Source organism: Chrysemys picta, chromosome 15 (assembly GCF_011386835.1).
Source record: "Chrysemys picta bellii isolate R12L10 chromosome 15, ASM1138683v2, whole genome shotgun sequence".
Lineage (NCBI taxonomy): Eukaryota > Metazoa > Chordata > Testudines > Emydidae > Chrysemys > Chrysemys picta.
This window is the reverse complement of record NC_088805.1, coordinates 28,780,899-28,801,071: the sequence shown is the minus strand read 5'-3', so window position 1 is coordinate 28,801,071 and position 20,173 is coordinate 28,780,899. Positions and strand designations below refer to the sequence as shown.

The 20,173-nt window shown below is 51.9% G+C and overlaps 1 protein-coding gene across 3 annotated transcripts in view; it reads right to left on the bottom strand.

Moving 5' to 3' along the window:
- The window catches only part of SH2B3 (SH2B adaptor protein 3), a 100,950-nt gene that overhangs the window by 66,234 nt on the left and 14,543 nt on the right, over window positions 1-20,173 (bottom strand). The gene's annotated exons all lie outside the window — the stretch shown is intronic.

The following is a 20,173-nucleotide window of genomic DNA, read 5'->3' as shown; positions in this document are numbered from 1 at the left end:
CCGTTCTTCAGCGATTAACGCTGGGGCTGTGGTTACACTGCTAAAAGTGTTTTTTCCGTGCATGACCAAGGATGGAAAAAGTTGTGGTTAATAAATGACAAATAACCTTTTGTCACATCTTCCTCCCCTTCACCCCCCCATCACTATTCCCCCTCCCCCCCCCCGACTTGCTCACCAAAATGAAAAAAGTCACCGCTGAAATCTCAAAAAGCCCCAAACACCCAGCCCCGTTTGCCTTCGAAGAATGACGATCGAAAGAGAGAGCTGAAAGTGAAGCGCCGAGGGGCCTGCCAAGGAGGCAGCCGCGGCGATCGGCAGCAAAAGCCACTGTGGACAGGTTTATACAGCCCCACTCCATACCAATGGGTTTGTACTGGATTGTATCGCTCCTGGAGAAACCACCCGGGCCAGGAGCGCAGTACAGCGCGTCTGTTCCCTATTAGTATCTTGAGCCTGTAACTCCTCCCTCCGTAAGGGCTGGATCCAGCCAAAGCCCTTGTAATGCCAAGGGGCTAGTTCTGCTCTCACTTACATCCACTGAGCCCCATTTGGGGGCCAAAATCCCTCTCTGAACTCCCACACCTCACCTCCCGTTGCCCTAACATTTGGGAAGATTCTTCCCCCCCGCAGCAGCACCCACACACAGGTCAAGGGTTCAGGCAGGAATCCCAGGTGGAGACTCAGGAAATCAGGCTAGAGCAGCAGCTCTCAAACTTTTGTACTGGTGACCCCTTTCAGACAGCAAGCCTCTTAGTGCGACACCCTCCCCCCCCCCCCGCCCTTACAAATTAAAAACACTTTTTTACATATTTAACACCATTATAAATGCTGGAGGCAAAGCGGAGTTTGGGGCGAAGGCTGACAGCTCGCAACCCCGTGTAATAAACTTGCGACCCTCTGAAGGGTCCCGACCCCCAGTTTGAGACCCCCAAAGCTCTAGGGGGTTGTACTGGTCCCTTGTGGCCGTAAGATCAGTGACCCAGCTCCCATCTGTGCGGGATTTGCTCTCTCCTAGGATTTGAAAATCCTTATTTAACTTTTTATTGTGACCAAAAACATTTTCTATGTGAAAATCTGTCAGTACAAGCAGCCAGTCCAAATCCAAGAGCTACCCAGGGTCCTGCGTTTCTCCAAAGACACAGCACAGAAGCTGGCTTGACAGGCTGCCAAACTGCCGGGTTTTTTGCTTTTTATGATTCCAGCTGTTTAAACTCCTTAAAACAGGCAATTAAGATTGGATTGAAAAATTAAAGATTTTCTAAAAGCATCTAGGGAGAGATTTGCAAAAGCACCTTGAGGAGCACTGGTGTCCCTTGGTTTTCAATCCAAACCTCTCCCCTAAGTACTGCACTCCCTCGCTCCTCTCTGGTCTGTGCAGAGCCCATGTAAAACGGTGCTAATTCCAATGGGGAGTCTCTCACACCTGTTTGGCATGGGGGACGGGGGCATACAGTGGGGAACTAGGCGCCAAGCTGTCAAAGCCCGTCCTCAAGCAGCTGAGATGCCCACAGACTTCAAGAGGAGTGGGAGCAGGCTCAAAGCATGCCAGCAAGTGCATTAGCCATTTTATTTACACCAGGCAGGATCCTCCAGGCATGTGGTTTGAGGGGGGAGGGGTTATTAGCTTGACTGACAGCCTCCTCTTTGGTTCTGGCATCTGTACACGTTGAAGGGACGGGCCTGAAGTGCCTTGGTGATACACAATCACACCCACTTGCCCAACGGTGAGCACAAGATGCAGTTTTTCAAACAGCAAAGCGATAGTTGGCACCCAGAGCGGTGCTGGCGGAGATTCTGTTGCTTAGCTTTGGATCTGCCCTGCGGCTGGTTAGGGCCCCATCCCGTAGGGTTACAGCCACGCACACGGGGTCTGAGCTCCTGCAGCTACCACGGACGTCAGCTGGTGGAGGTGCGAGTGCTCAGAGCCCCTGAACGTCAGGTCCGATCCTGCAAGGAGCTGCGCGTTGGACAGGTGGCAAGTGCCCTCATGCCCTCAGCAGCACTGGTGGGGTGTCAAACCTCGCCACTGAAGTTGAAGGCAAGCACTGAGGTCTAAGTCCTACCAGCCCCTTCAAAGAATACTTCCCAAATCTGCAGAAATTAGGGCTTCAGTTCAGATTTTGCTTTCTTCAGTCCCCGCTTCAGTTTTAACCGAACACCCCCCAGCTCCCCCAAGGGTCTGTGTTCCCGCTGGGGCAGGAGCAGCTCACGAAGCAGACCTCCAGTGGGCCCTTCCTGCCTATGAATGAAAGAAAGACCTTTTTCCATTCACAAAGACACCAGGGTGGGGATTTCCAGCGTATACATAAAGCTGAGCTTGCGGTTAAGTCCACATCAGCTTGTTTTTTAAGTAACCACCACAACATCTGAAATAATCAGACTGGTAACTGCACAGTGAGACGCGATTCAGCCGGATTGACATGACAAGTCAAAGCAGAAGGTAGACGTGCTCAGATGCCAGCGACGAGACACAGCCCTGTTTCTGACAGAGGGATATATTGCCAAGACTGTCCATGCCAAAGCGGTACCTGGAAAAATGTGCCCTGCTGACATTCTATGCAGGACCAGTAACACACAGAGGAAAAACAGATTGTAAGCAAACATTTCTAATCAAGGTGATAACTCATCACATTGCTCCCTCTTGACTGCCCGCCACACTGGCCCCTCCCCGTGCTAATGACCAAGCATCCTCTTTCTCCTGCCAAGCCACTGGTAGGAGAAGGGCAGACTCCTGGCTAATGCACAGGACAAGTCAGGCCAGCCAGGTACCGTTTCACAGCCTCCCTGGGTGAGGGGTCTTTTGCCTCTCTGTGCTGCGGTTTCCCCCTCTGTGAAACGGGGGTAACAACCAGGCGGTTACAAGGCGTCTCATGGCTGTGAGCTGCTCTCAGGTGCTGGGTGGAAGGGGCTCCGATACAACCGTGACCAATGTGGGATGAGAACATACACAGCAAAGAATCTATGGTTAACCAACTTCTTTTGCAAAGCTGTGTCACGGAGTATTGGGGAACTCAGGGCCCTGCACCCCCGGCTTCCTGCGATTCACCATGACTCTCAGCCAGCCAGTAAAGCAGAAGGTTTATTTGGATGACAGGAACACAGTCCAAGACAGGTCTTGCAGGCACAGACAACAGGGCCCCCCTCAGTTAGGTCCAGCTTGGGGTCCCAGGGCATCCCAGCCCCCCCCCTTTGGGGGGTCAGAGCCATCTCTGCCTCCCAGCCATCTCTCCAGCCTCCTTCCAGCCTGCTTCCAGCACTCTGCCTTCAGCGACCCCTCCCACAGCCTTTGTTCAGTTTCCCGGGCCCCGGAGTCATCTGACCTCCAACCCCCTCCTGGGTTCTCATGTTACAAGCTCAGGTATGTTCCCTTGGGCCGGCTCCCATCCCCCGATGCAGACCATCCTAGTCACACTCCCCTGTCAGCATTTACACACCCCAGCAAGAACAGTCCCAGTTCGTCACATCTCTCCCCCCTTCGAGACCGAACTGAGCAGGGTCACTTTAGCCAGTGACCCGGGGAAGTTCGAACCTACCCCCGTTCCCATGGATGCCCCCGCATCCCTCCAGTTCCTTGGTGGGAGTTACACCAGGCCCCTTCCGTTCCACGCCCCCCCTTAGGTCGGGGGTGCTTGATGGCACTCGCAGTTCGCATGTGGGAAGGTTTATGCGGCCTGTGCCCTTTTCCCACCCCCATACCTCTGGGGTTCCAACTGGGCTGTGGTCTTCTCCCAGCGCTCCAGTCTGGAGGTCTGTGCTTTGGGCTCTCTTGGTTTAGAGCCGCCCTTTTAACCTTGGCCACCCTCTGGAAAGGATCCTCTATGCTGGGCAAGGGTCCTAAAGCTGTTTTCCCCTTGTCCCAGGCCTTCCTGCCCCTCTGACAGGGGTCACAGGATCCGCAGTACTGTCGGACAGTAACAAAGACCCCAGGCCAGTAAAAGCTCCGTAGCAGCCTCTGCTGGGTACGCCAGGTTCCCTGGTGCCCTGAGAGGGGAATGTCATGGGCCCGGCACAGCAGCTGGCGGCGATACTTCTGGGGTACCACCAGCTGCCTCCTGATCCCCCCTGACTCCATTTTCCCTGGGGGAGCCCATTCTCGGTACAGGAACCCCTTCTCCCACAGGAACCTTTTCCGGCCACCTCGTTCCATGGTCTGTACCGCATTGAGGTCGGCCAGGTCCCTTATCTTCCGCAAGGAGGGGTCTCTCTGTAACTCGGCCTGGAACTCAGCAGCTGGGACAGGGATGGCCACCTGCTCTTTCTCGCCCGCTGGGTCCGAAGCTGCAGCCTCCCTGAGCCGCGTCCCTGGGCGTTCCCTCCCCACCAGGTTAGGGTCCTGCGCCTCAGGCAAGGCACCCCCCCCAACGCCAGGGCGCAGGGCCCCTCGCCGGCTCTGACTGCGGGTCACAACCAGTGCCTTTTGGGGGTTGCTTGGCCAGTTCTCCAGGTCCCCCCCCATCAATACCTCAGTGGGCAAATACGGGTGTACCCCCACATCCTTGGGGCCCTCCTTGGCCCCCCACTTCAGGTGTACCCTTGCCACGGGCACTTTGACTGGTGTTCCGCCCACCCCCGTCAGGGTCAGGTAGGAGTTGGGCACCACCTGATCTGGGGCCACCACCTCGGGCCGGGCCAGCGTCACCTCTGCGCCCGTATCCCAGTATCCATTGACCTTCCTCCCATCCACCTCCAGGGGAACAAGGTACTCTCTCCGGAGGGACAGCCCCGCGCCCACCGTATAAACCAAAAACCCTGAGTCTGGGGCATCCAGCCCCCTAGAGGAGCTGGCCTGGGGCCCTTCTCTCTCTTGAGCAGTTGATAAGCTGCCAGCCCCTCTTGCGTGAGAAGCCTGCCCCTCGTCCGTCTGGGCCTCTACCAAGTTAACCCTATGCGGGTTCGGTCTGCTCAGTCTGTCCTTGAGCTTGGGGCACTGGGCCCGAACGTGGCCTCTTCGGCCGCAGTAATAGCAGCTCATGTCCTGTGGGTCCCCTCGAGCCGGTCGGTTGTCCCTGATGCTGGGCATTTCCCGGGGGAGGGGATTCCCAATATTCCCCCTTTGGGAGGTCCCAGGGTGACTCTCTCTCTGCATCGCGGCGGGCCTGTTCCTTTGGGGCTCCTCCCTGCCACCCCCTGACCGGCTCTTTACAAACTCATCAGCCAGCTGCCCGGCGTGTCGCGGGTTCTCTGGCTTTCTGTCCACCAACCACAGCCTCAGGTCGGATGGGCACCGCTCATACAGTTGCTCCAGTACCAGCAGTTTAATCAGGTCCTCCTTCGTCTGGGCCCCACCAGCCCACTTGCTGGCGTATCTTTCCATGCGGACGGCTAGTTGCAGATATGAGATCTCAGGGGCTTTATCTTGACTCCGGAACCTTTCCCGGTACATCTCAGGAGTCAGCCCAAACTCACGTAGCAGGGCCTTTTTGAATAGTTCGTAGTCCCCTTTCTCTGCCTCTCCCAGTTGGCGGTACAATGCCACGGATTTGGGGTCCAGTAAGGGGGTAAGGACCCGGAGTCTGTCCGCGGGATCAACCCGGTGCAGCTCGCAGGCCGTCTCAAAGGCCTCCAGGAAGTCGTCCATGTCCTCCCCCTCCTTGTATGGGGCCATGATGCACTTATCAAAGCTCCGTGCAGTCCTGGGTCCCCCCTCACTCACCGCAGCCGGGGGTTCGCTGCCCCTCAGTCTCGCCAGTTCCAGTTCATGCTGTCTTTGTCTCTCATTCTCCTCCCGTTCACGCTGATGCTGTCTCTCTTTCTCCTCCCGTTCACGCTGATGCTGTCTCTCTTTCTCCTCCCGTTCATGCTGTCTCTGTCGTTCACGCTCCTCCAGCTCTCTCAGTTTTAGCTCTTTCTCCCATTCCAGCCAATTCCGCTCCCCGGATGCCGAACGTCGCCGGGAGGCTCCTCTGCTGGCCGGCGGGCTTCGCCGGGGGGACCCCCTGCTGGCCGGGGGAATCACGGCGCCTTCGGTATTTGCTGGGCTCCTCCCCACCCTTCCCCTAGGCATAGGAAGGAGGGGTCTCGGGAAGCCCTCAGCAGCCGGCTGACCACTCCCAGCTGGGACAGACACTGGTGCCTGCGCTGCATTTGCCAGGCTGCTTCCCTGAGACACAGGGATCAGTTCATTCGCGCGATCTTCCGCCTCCAGCTGGGCAATGAGCTGTTCTTTGGTGAGCTTCCCAATGCGCAGCCGCCTCTGCTTGCACAGCTCCACCAGGTCGCTCTTAAGCCGCTTGGCATACATCTTCCTGCTGGCCACTCACCGGCCTGTGTGCTCACAGCTCCCCACAGTTCCCAGGGGGACCCCTAGTGTGCCAGCCCTTCTCGAGGTCACCGCCTCTCTGCCAGGGTCGAGCTGCAGACTCCTCCGCCCCTGGGACCACTCGCTGCGATCCCCCCGGGGGACCCTGTTACTGCAAAAGTCCTTCTCGCTGGTCACACACTCCCAGGGGTAATAACCGTCTCTCTCCCACTCTTCAGCAGGCCTGGTCCCCGTCAATCCCCCTTCGTTTTACTGCTCCCCAGTCACTTACTGCAGGAAGCGCCGTCCACGGGGTGCAGTAGATCCCGCCGCTGCCACCAGTTGTCACGGAGTATTGGGGAACTCAGGGCCCTGCACCCCCGGCTTCCTGCGATTCACCATGACTCTCAGCCAGCCAGTAAAGCAGAAGGTTTATTTGGATGACAGGAACACAGTCCAAGACAGGTCTTGCAGGCACAGACAACAGGGCCCCCCTCAGTTAGGTCCAGCTTGGGGTCCCAGGGCATCCCAGCCCCCCCCCTTTGGGGGGTCAGAGCCATCTCTGCCTCCCAGCCATCTCTCCAGCCTCCTTCCAGCCTGCTTCCAGCACTCTGCCTTCAGCGACCCCTCCCACAGCCTTTGTTCAGTTTCCCGGGCCCCGGAGTCATCTGACCTCCAACCCCCTCCTGGGTTCTCATGTTACAAGCTCAGGTATGTTCCCTTGGGCCGGCTCCCATCCCCCGATGCAGACCATCCTAGTCACACTCCCCTGTCAGCATTTACACACCCCAGCAAGAACAGTCCCAGTTCGTCACAAGCTGATATCCATGTCTCTGCACGAACCCGGTCTCTGCACCTCCTCGCACCTGGCCTGATGCCCTGGGCGTTGTAGATCTGGAGTCAGACCATAAGGGTGTGGATGGGAGCGAACCTCCTGGCCCAAGTGGACAAACTTGCACTAGCAATAGCTGTGTGGACCTTGCAGCCCTGGGAGAGTCAGGCTAGGCACCCAAGCTCAGACTCAGGGGGTCGGGATGGGCCCAAGCCACCATGTCCACACTGCTATTTTTAGCACACTAGCTCACGTCTGCCCACCCAGACTAGGAGACTCGCTTCCAGCTGCAGTGCAAACAGACCCTACGTTTCCAGAACACGGAGCCTGGCTTCCCCCGTGCTCTCTGAAGTGCCGTCAGACCTAAGGCGCCATATAGTGGGGTAACACTAACACCTCGCGTTCTAACTTCATGGGATGCATTCACTGACCTGCATCACCCTCCGCCAACTCCACTAGCTCTCAGCTGGAGTTCCCCTACTGCAGGAGGCAGGCCTTTGCAGGCCAGGCCACCTGTATTTTGTGCCAGCCATGAATCCCCCAACCAAACCAACTGCAAAGAAGTTCCTACAATCTGCTACCAGTTAAGATTTGTGTATTACTGACAAAGGGCCAAATGGTGTCCCTGCATCTCCCCCCCCCATCCCCCACGCACAGCCTGAGTGAATGAGACAGACATTATCCACTGTTTAAACGGCCTGCTTCCCCCCATCCCCTTTGTTACAACCACAGCGGCCACTGAAGATACTATCTGCTTCACCCTGGGGAGGTTCAAAGCCCCTGCATAAAGCCTGCTTGCGTCGTCTACTTCTGGTACTCATAGGCCCCCTCTAATTAGCTTAGCACCAAAGGGCCTTTAATATACAGACCCTCAATACCGAGAAGTAGGGCCGGAGCTGAAGTGCACAAAGACATCAGCGCTTTGCCGAAGTCACAGCAGGGAACTGAACCCAGGTATCCAGAGTCCCAGACCAGCATGATAACCACTGGGCCACCCTTCCTCCAGATGGCTGAAGTCTACGCGCGTAACAGGGTAGGAAAGCTGCTGGCTCAATCAGCGAGACGTTTGAAAAACATACTTCGGCGGGTAGCCAAGGAAGCTGAAAATAGCCTTGCTCAGAACACAACTGAGAGAAGATTGAGCCTCACCCCACCTTAAGCAGAAGGCCTGGCTCGGGCAGCACGGCTTGCCCACTGGCAGGGATCATTTTGGCTCATCTCAGAGCATGATCGTTACAAATGCCATAACGAAACCTGCGGAAATGAAAACCCCCTTTCCCCCTCCCTTCCCTTCTGTAACAACACCCGTGGACGTTTCCATTCGAAATCCCAATTTTCATGGGCTTTAGGACTTGGCTGCAAAAATTTACTCAGAGCTGGAAACTGGCAAACACACGTGTCAGCCTCCGAGAAAGCGTTGCTACAGCTATTTATTTCTGCACGCCCTTTGGGCATCTTTAAGTCCCCTGAGTCCCTCTGATGCCATGTGGTGACTCCAGGACAACACACGGGAGTGATGTCAATGCAAGTGAAGCAAAACGTGCATTTACACCAATGAAACAATCATGATTTGGGGAAAAACAACATCTATTTATATCTATACAAACCAAAAGCAAGGGAATCAGCAGTCTGAATTGGGTAAGCAGGTAAACAAGGAATTATAAACATCTACTGAACCTACAGCACTAAGACTAATGACCCAGGACAAGATTTGGAAAGGTGCCTAAATCTCTTCTCTCCAGTGACTGAAAAGTTATCTGTTTAGGGGTTGATCCTGCAGGTGTCTTGGAAGGGGCTGACCCCCATGACTTTGATGTTTAACTCCTTACAGGATCGAGCCTTGAGATCATCTTTGACCAAATAATCTTAAAAACACGTTATAAGCAATAGTTTGTTATTAATCAGTTCTTCTTAACCCCAGTGAGCTCTGGAGAAAACGGAGGTTCAAGGAGGTTAAGTGACTTGCCCAGGGGAAGTCTACGCAGTGAGTCAGAAACAGGGCTGGGAAACGAATTCAAGTGAACTGCGCTGTAGTTTTCCAAACACTTCCCTGGAACATTACGCTCACAGAACCTACGTCATTTTCCTCGCTTGAGGGAGTGATCCTGGATCAGCAGACAGCGCGTTCCCAGCCCAGAACATCTCCCTAGCCAACATTACCAGGAAGAGAGGGTAAAACAAGTCAAACCTCACATTCATGTTTATTTTATTTTTGCCCATGTTCATGTCCCTGGAGGCCGGCAATAAAAGCTGCATTCCCAGCAATGCTCAGAAGAGCACCCTAGCTCTCGGTTAAAGATCTCCGATCGATAAATTTCTCATATAAAGCTGATTGGTACCTTGGGTCCCACCTATGCTAAAAAACACAAGAGCTCTTGTCAATGCAAGTAAGGCTCTTTCTGTGAACCCACTGAATGCTGGGATCCCTAGAGGAAAACTGTATTTCCACGGACCTCATGCTGCAATCAACTTCGGAGGGGCTCTCACCAGCTCCCTGATTAAGTTCCGCAGAGCTGGCCTCAGAGAGCATTTTGGAGGCTGTTCTAAACCTCACTAGCTGGTAATGATCCCCAAGGGACAAGCCATCCCCATCCCCTGGGGTTTGCTGGAGCAAAGCAGGCTCCAGCCATGCTCCAACACCCCCCTTCCCACCTCCTGTGCCAGGGATTGTACAGAAGCAAGGGTGAAGGAGCCAGCTACACTGACTCTACATCCACTGGGAACTCCCCATGCCAGGGGGAACCCCACTCTGCACTCTCTATGCATCTCCGAAGTAGAGTAAGCCACAGAACTGGGCTCAATATGTTTCCCAACAGGAGAGTAGCTAATTAAAGTAGCTATGCATCCGAAGAAGTGAGGTTTTTACTCACAAAAGCTTATGCCCAAATCAATCTGTTAGTCTTTAAGGTGCCACCAGACTCCTTGTTGTTTTTGTAGATGCAGACTAACACGGCTACCCCCGATACTTTCCCAACAGGAGAGTAGCTAATTAAATATCTGTATTTTAATGTTCTCTTTTGAGTGATGCAAGGTCAGGGTTTACACCAGCCAGGCTGATATGAATCTGGAGTAACCCTCCAGTGATTTCAGTGTGTGAGATCAGGATTCAGCCTGCAGCGTTTTCACCGCTTTACAAGAAAAGAGGGAGCAAAATTTGCATTTGCAGCTTTGCCTCTGCACAGAAAAATGTGTTTAAGGTGTATGTATTCGCAAACCTCAGAACAGGTGTGTGTCACTAACCACAACCAGCTAGGCCAAATGGCACAGAACTCTTCCCTTCTGTGTGTGTGCTCTCTATTTCAAACACCAAACCCAAATCCTGCGTGATCGGAGCATGGCAGCGTTTAAAGGAGAAGGCTCACAGCAAATACAGACCCATTGATCTATTTATAGCTCACGAGGGAAAAAAAACATGCAGCTGGCAACTCAGACTGAGTTTAAATCCAATTCCTATCTCGTGGTCTTCTATTAAGTCTAGGTTTGTATACACAAGCTGAATGGATTCCTAGTCTGTGTCCCTGGAAACTTTCGAGACATGAAATATTTTTTAGATAATTATTTTTAATCTTCTTTAAATCCCACGTTCCAATACCTGTGTGTGTGTGTGTGTGTGTGTGTGTGTGTGTGTGTGTGTGGTGGTGGTGGTGGTGGTGAGGGGGGGACGGACGACACGGACGACAAACACCTACCTACACATGAAATAAGGCTGGCTGCATGTTTCAAGGGCCCAATCCTCCCCTATTAAACCACATGGAAGTTTTGCATTTGACGTGTATGGGCCCAGCATCCAGCCCTCTGTGCCTCCAGGCTACCACCGAGGAAAGCAGCCCGTGAGATGTCAGAGAGCATTTGAGAGGCTGGCTGATCAGATCTTGGCACTGCATCCTGGCTTTCACTGGGTGGCGGGCCAAGTGCTGCAGCCACCCTGCAGCCAGAGGCAATGCCAGCCCCAGCCATCCAACCCACCCCAGGAGGAAATGAGATCTGAGCTCTTCAAAGCAACCCCAGTCTATTTGATGCTGTGCACAGCGGGCTTTACAGGATTAGGCCTCTTTCGAGTTTACTGGGGGAGAAGGTGGGGAGGGGAAAAACGTTTCTCCAGAGGAGAAAGAGCTGAAAAAGAATAATCCTAAAGATCATCTGGCATCTCTCCGAGGAGAGCAGCTCTCTAGCAAACAGCTTGGTCTGCCAAAGTTCAGCTGGAATGCTCTAGTCCGCCAAGGCTAGCCTACCAGAGCCCTCTGACTGACTGACTGGACTGACACACACACCATTCGTACAGCTTCAACTCCTGGAGGCATGAGATTAGGTGAGAATCTCAGCTTTCAATTAAAAAACAAACAAACAAACACCACAGTAAGTTTCTAGTCCTTGGGTGGGAGAAAAAAGCTTGAAAATGGGACCCAAGTGTGACCCCAGTGGCTTGGAAACCCAAGGCAAATGACCAAGAACCCAAAGGTGCATCTGTTTGTTTTACATCTCATGATTTTTGAGAGCCGGAGATTCATCATACTGGGATGCTGATAAGAGAAGAATCACGAGGGCCAAACTTGAACTCCTCCCTCAGCCAAAACTGTCTCTGTTACGAATGACAACTTCAGTTACTGTAACAGGGGAAACATTCAAAAGCTAATTTACTTTCCTCCATTTTTCCTGTTTGTTTTCTTTTTGCATTTCATTCAGCCTGGCTGAGAAACTAGACTGATCAGTTTCACTTTCTGTTTACAATCAGTTTCATTTTCTGGTATTAATAAACTAAGACCAGATAACTGCATTTAGGTTTCTGAGGCTGCTACCTGAAGTTTAAGTTTTAAAGATGTTTTCCATTGTTTTAACACCAATTAAGCATTTCAATTCATAACCAATTGTTAACCACCATCTTTTTCTTACTTAAAACAATAAAAAACAAAAACCCAACTTAAATTTGAAGCCAAAATTATTTGTGTTTGGACCACATTCTGATTCTCCACATGGAAAGCAATTCAACTGAAGTCACTGGGAATTACTCCAGATTTATACTGATGTAAATCATATCAGAGCATTTCCCTTAATTTAGGCATGAAGGGCCAAATTTAGGATCCCATCCCTGAAAACGTTTATGTACAAGTCATTTTACTCATGTCATTCCCACTGAACTAAATAGGGCTACTCATGAAAAGTTACTCATGTGTGTAAGTGCTTGCAGGACTGATCCTTTAGTAGTGATGTAAACAGAAGAATAAATGTCACATTGGGCACAAACAGGTTAGAAATGGATGTGATAACTGGTAGCTTGCACTGATTTAGCATTCAGTGAATGTAACATGCATGGAGAGATCATGGCCAGAAGGTGTACACAGGTTTGAGTATATGTGCCAGGCCCCTTGTTACTTAGAAATGTTCATAGAATATCAGGATTGGAAGGGACCTCAGGAGGTCATCTAGTCCAACCCCCTGCTCAAAGCAGGACCAATCCCCAGACAGATTTTTACCGCAGTTCCCTAAATGGCCGCCTCAAGGATTGAACTCACAGCCCTGGGTTTAGCAGGCCAATGCTCAAACCACTGAGCTATCCCTCCCCCCACTTATACCAGTTTCCTGACTAATCTGCACCTAGCATGCCTGATTTTCCTCTCTTTTACCTTAGTGTAATTCTACTGACTTCTCCAGGGTTACTCCTGATTTACACTAGTTTAGCGTAATAGGATCAGACTCAGGCCTGATGTGTAACACCAGCATCTGTGCCACCACCACTGACTTTAGCTCTAAATATAGAAGAAGAAAAAAACCTAACAAATAATACTCCAGAAATGTAAATAAACTGGTTAAATTCCCAATTTTCTGTACACACTTGAATATTATTATTTACTATTTGTTTTACTGTAGCCCCTGGGAGCCTCCTCATGGACCAGGACCCAGAGACACAAGGGTCTGCACACAGGAGCTCAAAGGAGGAGCCGGCATTATTCTGTTGAGGATACCCCTACTTGTTTGTGTTTACTGTTTTATCCACCTCCACGGGCGTTTGCAGTTTGTGGCTTTTCCTTGGCAATTATTTCCTTCAATACAAAGACATCAAGTACAAAACCAAAAATGGCATTTAAGATTAAACTGGGTCAGGGATTGCTAAGGCAGGAAAAATGCATGCGGTTACTACAGTTGCTTTCAGACTGCGAGCCAGGCTGCACTTTGCTTTGAAAAGACAAATAGGTTAATTAGAGCCACTGGCCACAGGTAGGACTGAAAAGTATAAACGGGTAGAAAGAAGCATGAGAAAAAAGTACCTGGGTGCCCTGTCTGGACTAATTTCACATTCCCCTTGAACGTGGTGGTATTCTTCAGTTCTGATTCCAAACAATTGTGCAGCATTGCCATGTGCAGCTAAACATCTGCCGTGAGCCACCCCAGAGGTGGCTGCACTTCAGTGGGTGGGTGAAGCGATTCCTGTGTTTGTAAAACCAGAAAGACTCAGGTCAGCTTTGGGATCAGGGCCGGGTCCAGGCACCAGCTTAACAAGCAGGTGCTTGGGGCGGCCAAGAGAGAGGAGCGGCACCTGCGGCAATTCGGGGGTGGCAGGTCCCTCACTCCCTCTAGTAGTGAAGGACCTGCCACTGAACTGCTGCCACCAATCGCGCCTATTTTTTTTTTTTTGGGGGGGGGGGGGGAAAAGGGGAATGCTGGAGCCGGCCCTGTTTGGGATGAAAGGTCCTGTTGAAATGATTGTCCTCAATCCCACCCAAGAATGCAGCTGACTTCAGCTGCTCTTTAACAAAACAGGGAAGGCCATTCTCTTGGCTGCAACCAAGTTGCGCCCACTTGCCCTAGCAATGAATTTACCCCAGAGACCTCTAAAAACTGACCAGAGATATACAGCCTGGTATCCCAGAGCTCATTTGCCTTGCCCAACTGCTTCCCGGACACGTCACTGCAGCTGTACAGTTTAGCAGATGGATCCTGCTTCACCAACTAGCACAAGTTGATGGTTGTGTAGCGCCGACAGCAAACACAAACCAAGTATTGAGAGCTCGCAATTTGCCTGCCCCTAGATCTGATTTTTGAGCTTATCACCACATCCTCGTGCCAGGTCACGTGCTGCTCCGCAAGTTGGCTGCAATGACTAACAGCGAAGAGGGAGAACTCCCCTTTGGGGGAAATTGTGAAATCCCCCTTTCTCTTCAGACACAGACGCTGGTCGCAAAGACGCCGGCGTGGGCTTGGGTGGAGCGTCTTCCCCTATCTGCACCACTGAGAGTGAGCAGAAAAAGGAGGGAACTGGAGGCGATGTCGGTTTGCTTCTTCTTTCCATCTGACTCTTTCGGGAGCTGGAACTCAGTGCTGCTGCCCAGTTAAAATAACTAACCATGCTGCAGGTCAGAAGGCCCTATTCGTGTGGCTTACACGAGCCGAGTTCCCTCTCCTCCCAGCTCCACTGAGGGTCGCTGCCGCGGCTGCATTTCCCCAAGCCCAGAGTTTCCTTCCGAGTCTGGCCCCGCAGGTGAACCTGGATTGGCGTGAGATGTTCTGCACAGAGCTCAGCTGTAACAACACTTCGTGAAGTGTTTTGGCAGAGCACTGCGCGTAGGGGTCTCAGTGCCAGCCTGCGGCTCTGGGAACACTGCCTAATATGAGGCCTGCTCTGATTGCTGGGAAGAGGGGGGCGTCACTAAAATTAGTCTCCAAATCAAATCTTATTGGGCCAGATTCTGCTTCTGTTGCAGTCAGTGGTCAAATTCGTTACTGGGGTAATTCCGCTGTAGTGCAGGGAGTTACGCCCAGGGTGAATTTGGCCCAATGGGAGCAGGACCGAGCTCTGTCTGAGGACAGAGTCTGTGTGAGGACGATCTCCGGATAAGGAGTGGAGCTAGACAGCCCATACAGAAGACATTTCAGTTTCTTTGTGAGCGTGCGCATGTGCAGAAAGACTCAATGGAAACTGCAAGGTGGTGTAAATCTGGTGCAAATTTTATCCGTTACTGAAACTGATTTCATGGGGAACTGTGAAAAGTGAAACCAATACGTGTAACCCAGACGCCACCACAAACATGCAAGGGTGCAAACTGCTCTCTTTTCATTTGTGGTCTATGTGGTACCACGAGTAGACCTGAAACACTGCTCATTTCCACACGGACTGGATGAAACGGACAGCGGGCAGTTCCAGGGACATGAGGAGGGTGCTCATTTCAAGTGACCAGCAGCCATTTATAAAAGCAACACAGAAGGCAAACTGGAAAGCTTTTTTTAATTGAGCTTGTGTCCTTTTTTTTTGATTGCACTTCTCAGCGATACAAAGAGGTAGCCTGATTTTTAATTTGTAAAGGGTTTTTTAGGAGGTGGAGTTTGCCTGCTATTTAATTTAGAAATATCAGGAATTTCAAGTCTACTCTTCTCTGGTTTTGCTGGAGGACTTCGTGGATCTGTATAGATGCACTGTGAGCTAGGGAACCATTCGGAGACAAGGTTCTGGAACCTTTAGCCAAGACTCCCCTTTTCCAGAATGTTAATTAGTCTTTGAAGTTAAATGGGAGATTAGCCGCCCCCCTCCCCCCCAAAAAACCCCACCACAGAACTTTAGTCTTAAACAGTCTGACTAAAAATCCCCCCACATCTCCCCCCCAAAAAATTACTCAGCTTTCCACTAGTTCTCTAATCATAGACTCTTCCAGAGTAGACTAGACCTGAAATTCTAATGCAGGGGTAGGCAACCTATGGCACGCGTGCCGAAGGCGGCACACGAGCTGATTTTCAGTGGCACTCACACTGCCCAGGTCCTGGCCACCGGTCCGGGGGGTTCTGCATTTGAATTTAAATTTAAATGAAGCTTCTTAAACATTTTACAAACCTTATTTACTTTACATACAACAATAGTTTAATTATATATTATAGACTTATAGAAAGAGACCTTCTAAAAACGTTAAAATGTATGACTGGCACGCGAAACCTTAAATCAGAGTGAATAAATGAAGACTCGGCACACCACTTCTGGAAGGTTGCTGACCCCGTTCTAATGTAAACACCTCATTAAAATAAAGAAAGACACTTACCCCTACCAGGCCCTCTGCCCCCATCATAAAGTCTTCAGAAAAGGCCTTTTCTCTTTGCTGGTCACCTTTAAAGGCACAAGCAGATTCTCTCTTTCTCCCATGCCATCCTGGCACCATCCCTAGGGTGATTTCTTAAAGTAAAAACGGGACGGCCCAGGGCTCAGCAGGGCCGCTCTCCCCACACTGCCTGGGGCTGGGACGGGACTGACCCCTCTGAGCCCCGTGCCGCCCGGGGCCGGGGCTGACCTCCTGAGCTCTGAGGGGGGTCAGCTCTGAAGGCAAATTTCTCCATTGTTGCTGGCAGACAGCACTGCCTTCAGCGGACGCCAGAGCAGCAGCCACCACTCTGCCTTGCAGCCGGGACAAATGCCCAGTTTGGGCGAAAAAGTAGGGACAGCCGGGACAGAACTGAAAAAGGGGACTGTCCCGGCCAAGTGGGATGTATGGTCACCCTATTCCTAACTCTGACCTGAAGCAGCTGCATCTAGAACCCAAGGGAGTTTATTTCTCTCTTCCGAGGCTGCCAACAACAGGGGCAGTTGGGAGGGGCGTTAGGGGCCGCAGACCCATTTCCCCCCCGACAGACTGGAGCTCGTTGGTCATGGGCTGTCAGCTTTTATTAACCTGACCAACTTTCCAGCAGACTAGACCCAATTCCCCCCAAAGCCAGTGGAGTTACACAGGGGAACGTGGCCCACAGTCTGGATATTAAGTGCTTCAAGCAGACAAGCCAACCATGGATGCCTCCATTGGCCAATATCAAATCCTACACCAGCTACCCCTACACAGGGGGTTTCCTGGGGACCTTTTCGCCCAGGCTTCTTAGAATCAATCTTTACACGGCCACCTCTCCCCAAACCGGACTGTCCAGACCCATCAAACCCTCCAACCGCTCTAGTCAAGGATCAAAGTCCTCCCCTCCGAGGCAGAAGCCAGCCCTGCAGAGCCATCAGTCCATTGTGCAGGCATCTGTCCCACGTTCACCTTTCCAGCGACATTCGATGATCCGATTTCTCTGCTGGACACAGCTTCTCTTGGGCTCACCCTTCATGGTCAATCAGCCCTTCCCACTAAGGTTTGCATTTCCCAGCCAGCACCAGCAGAGTCACCAGCCTTCATGTCCCTTCACTTCCCTCCTCTGTATCACAGGTGTGCGCTGGGCAGGTACCCAAACCTCGACCCTCCCCCCAGGCCAGGCCCTCCTACAAACTCCCTTCTCCCAAGACATGTACGAGAACCAACACTGGAAACCAAGGAGATGCACCCAGTCAGTACCCAAGTGATACTATGAATTATCTGTATTGTGGGGGCACCTAAAGGCCCTGAGCTGGGATCAGGGCTCCCGGCGCTATGTGCTGTACATTTCTGAAACCCTTCTCCAACCCTCCACCTTCTCTGCGTTTCTCCGTTGGTGCGGTGTTGTATCTAAGTTCTAGCCTTCCCGCTCTTCAATAGAAGCATCTGATGCTCTTATTTTGACAGCACCCCAAAGTGTAACAACCAGCACTTTCAACATGAGGAACTAGACAAGGCCGTGGTCAAAGACCCAACAGGGAAATCAGAAGGTAATAAAATAGCCCTGAGATTCAGCCCAGAGAAGGGGCTCTCAAGGAATCGGAGACAGAGAGAGGTTTTACTTTCTCTGACATAGTTAGCAGTGGTTAGTCAACCTATGTATCATAACAGCCCTGCTGGGGAATAAAGGAGCCCACGTGGGTATAGAGATACAGGGTTGTGTCAAGCGTCTCTACTAAGCTAAACACAAAGACTCCAGGGGACTTGCTCCCGCAGTTCTGGCCCAGGCAGAAAGCCCACTGACCCATGTCAACAAAGGTTGAATTTGGCCCATTCCTGTCGGACTCCTGCAAGAAAAGCTCCCCGTCACTTCAGGAGGTGACCTGCCTGCGTGGGAACGGCCAATTCAGGTCCTGGATACAGAGCAGTCTGTGCCCTTCCACCCAGGAAGCAGTATAGGTTCTCCCAGTCACCACGGGGCACCTCTCGCTCGACTGCCCAGCCAGGGCCGGACTGCGCACTTAGGTGCTGCACGTCTGGCTGTGCTGATTCAGGGTGGGCACGTCCCAGGACAGGCTGGGCCTTGTGAACATGTAACCTCGCAGCTAGGCTTGAAAGGGAGCATAATTCTCTCCCTCCCCAGAGCAGGGCAGGGGCCTACGTGCGAACGCTCGTGCAGCCCCTTTGTTACAGAGGAGCACTCCTACCTCCTGGCCAAAGCGGGGCCCACACCTTATAGCACCATATACCCAACAAGGACAGACCCAGTCTAGCAGATGGGGGGGAGGGGGGGAAAGAAGGGGGGCCAGGAGGAAAGAATCCACTCTCGGTTATTACAGTGATAAGGACCACATAAGAACCCAGGCAGGTGGACTCTCAGGGCTCAATTCACCAATCACACCAGTCAGTCACTTCTTGAAGTTAATGGGGTCTCCCCAGGATAAGAGCAGAACCAGCCCCTGGGCTCTGTTTCTGGCTCGGCCACCGATTCCCTGCATAATCTTGGGCACATCACCTAACCCCTCCATGCTTCAGTCCCATTGGAAAAGCAGGGCTCATAACGCTCACCCAGCTTTGGAGGCTCTGAATGAGATGCAAAGGACGTCTAGTAACAGAGCCAAGAATTTCCTGCTAGCTCTTTCTTCCCACTCCCTGCCTTTTCCCCAGGGTGCTAGCGCTCTAGTGCCTCATCAGAACAGAATCCGGGACAGCCCAGACACCTAACAGCTTAGATCTCAAACCATTCTGAGCACCAGGAGTTCACAAATCACAGGGCACGAGAAGCAGGTTTCACAACCAAGCTAATCTTGCCAGACATCAGGCCCTAAGGCCTGAAGCAGAAGCGAAAGGGAAACTCTCTGACTGGAATCCATCTGCCTCTCACCTAGTCATCAAAGCTGCAAAGGGTAGTTCTGAATAGGTAGGGCCCAAAGTCTAAGTGTGGTAAAGTTTCACCTTCAGAGCAGAGCCAAGGGCCCAATCCAGCTCCCATGGAGGTCCCTGGAGGGAGGATCAGACCCTGGACAAGATTTAAACATGAAGGCTGTACTCCTCCGGTAAGAAAATCCATCAATTGAAGTGTAGCCTTCACCTCTTGTAATCAAGTAATAAAACATTCACGCACAAGGCTCCTTCGCTTATTTCCAAAGTCCCTTTCTGCCATAGCTGGAAACTAATTTCAACTCCATATTTTTGCACAGAGGTTGACAACTCCTCCCCGCATCTGAATCCACTGGCAGTTCAGTCCCCACTCCGAGAATGCTCATAATGGGAAAGGGATGAATACTTCTGCCCAAGGGACATATGCCAAGGAATTCCTGGAACGAACACCCAAGTCACTCTCTCAGAGCCAATCACTAGAAACGTTTATAACTTGAAGCTGATTCACTTTTTTTTTTAAAAAATAAAACCACTATGCAAGTAACAACGGCCAGGCAGATTTAGGCCATCTGGAGATCCCAGCCTGAACTTGTAGAGGAAAAGAAACATCAGAGAAATGTAGAGGTCCCTTCTAGCCCAGGAGGTCACCTAGTCCAGTGTTTCTATACCAGGGATTGGTTTGCTGCCTTCTCAAACAATGTCAGGGAGATCTCACGGACCAGTGGTTGAGAAACACAGATTTAGTCCAATCCTACCGCAGGTAAACCTAGACCACCCCGACAAGATCCCCCCACCTCCCTAGGTCACCTGTTCCTTGCCTCCATTGTGGGATTCTTTCAGTAACAGCTGCGTAAGGGAGGAGCCGCAGCTTTCTGTGCAGGGGAATTCCACCCTACACTTTACGGGATATAGGCACCAAGAAGCAAAGGCCACTTCCTCAAATCAGACCTACTCTGGCTCCTCCAGTGGGGCAAAAGTGGAGCCATGGCTCACAAAGGAGCTCTGGAGTTCTAAAAGAAAGGCTAGGGACACGTCAGGCCATGCAAATCCAGACCAATCCAAGCAGCCAGGGACCATTCTCTTGCCCAGTGGCTCTCAACCTTTCCTGACGACTGTCCCCCGTTCAGGAGTCGGATTTGTCTTGCGTACCCCCAGTTTCACCTCACTTAAAAAACGACTTGCTTACAA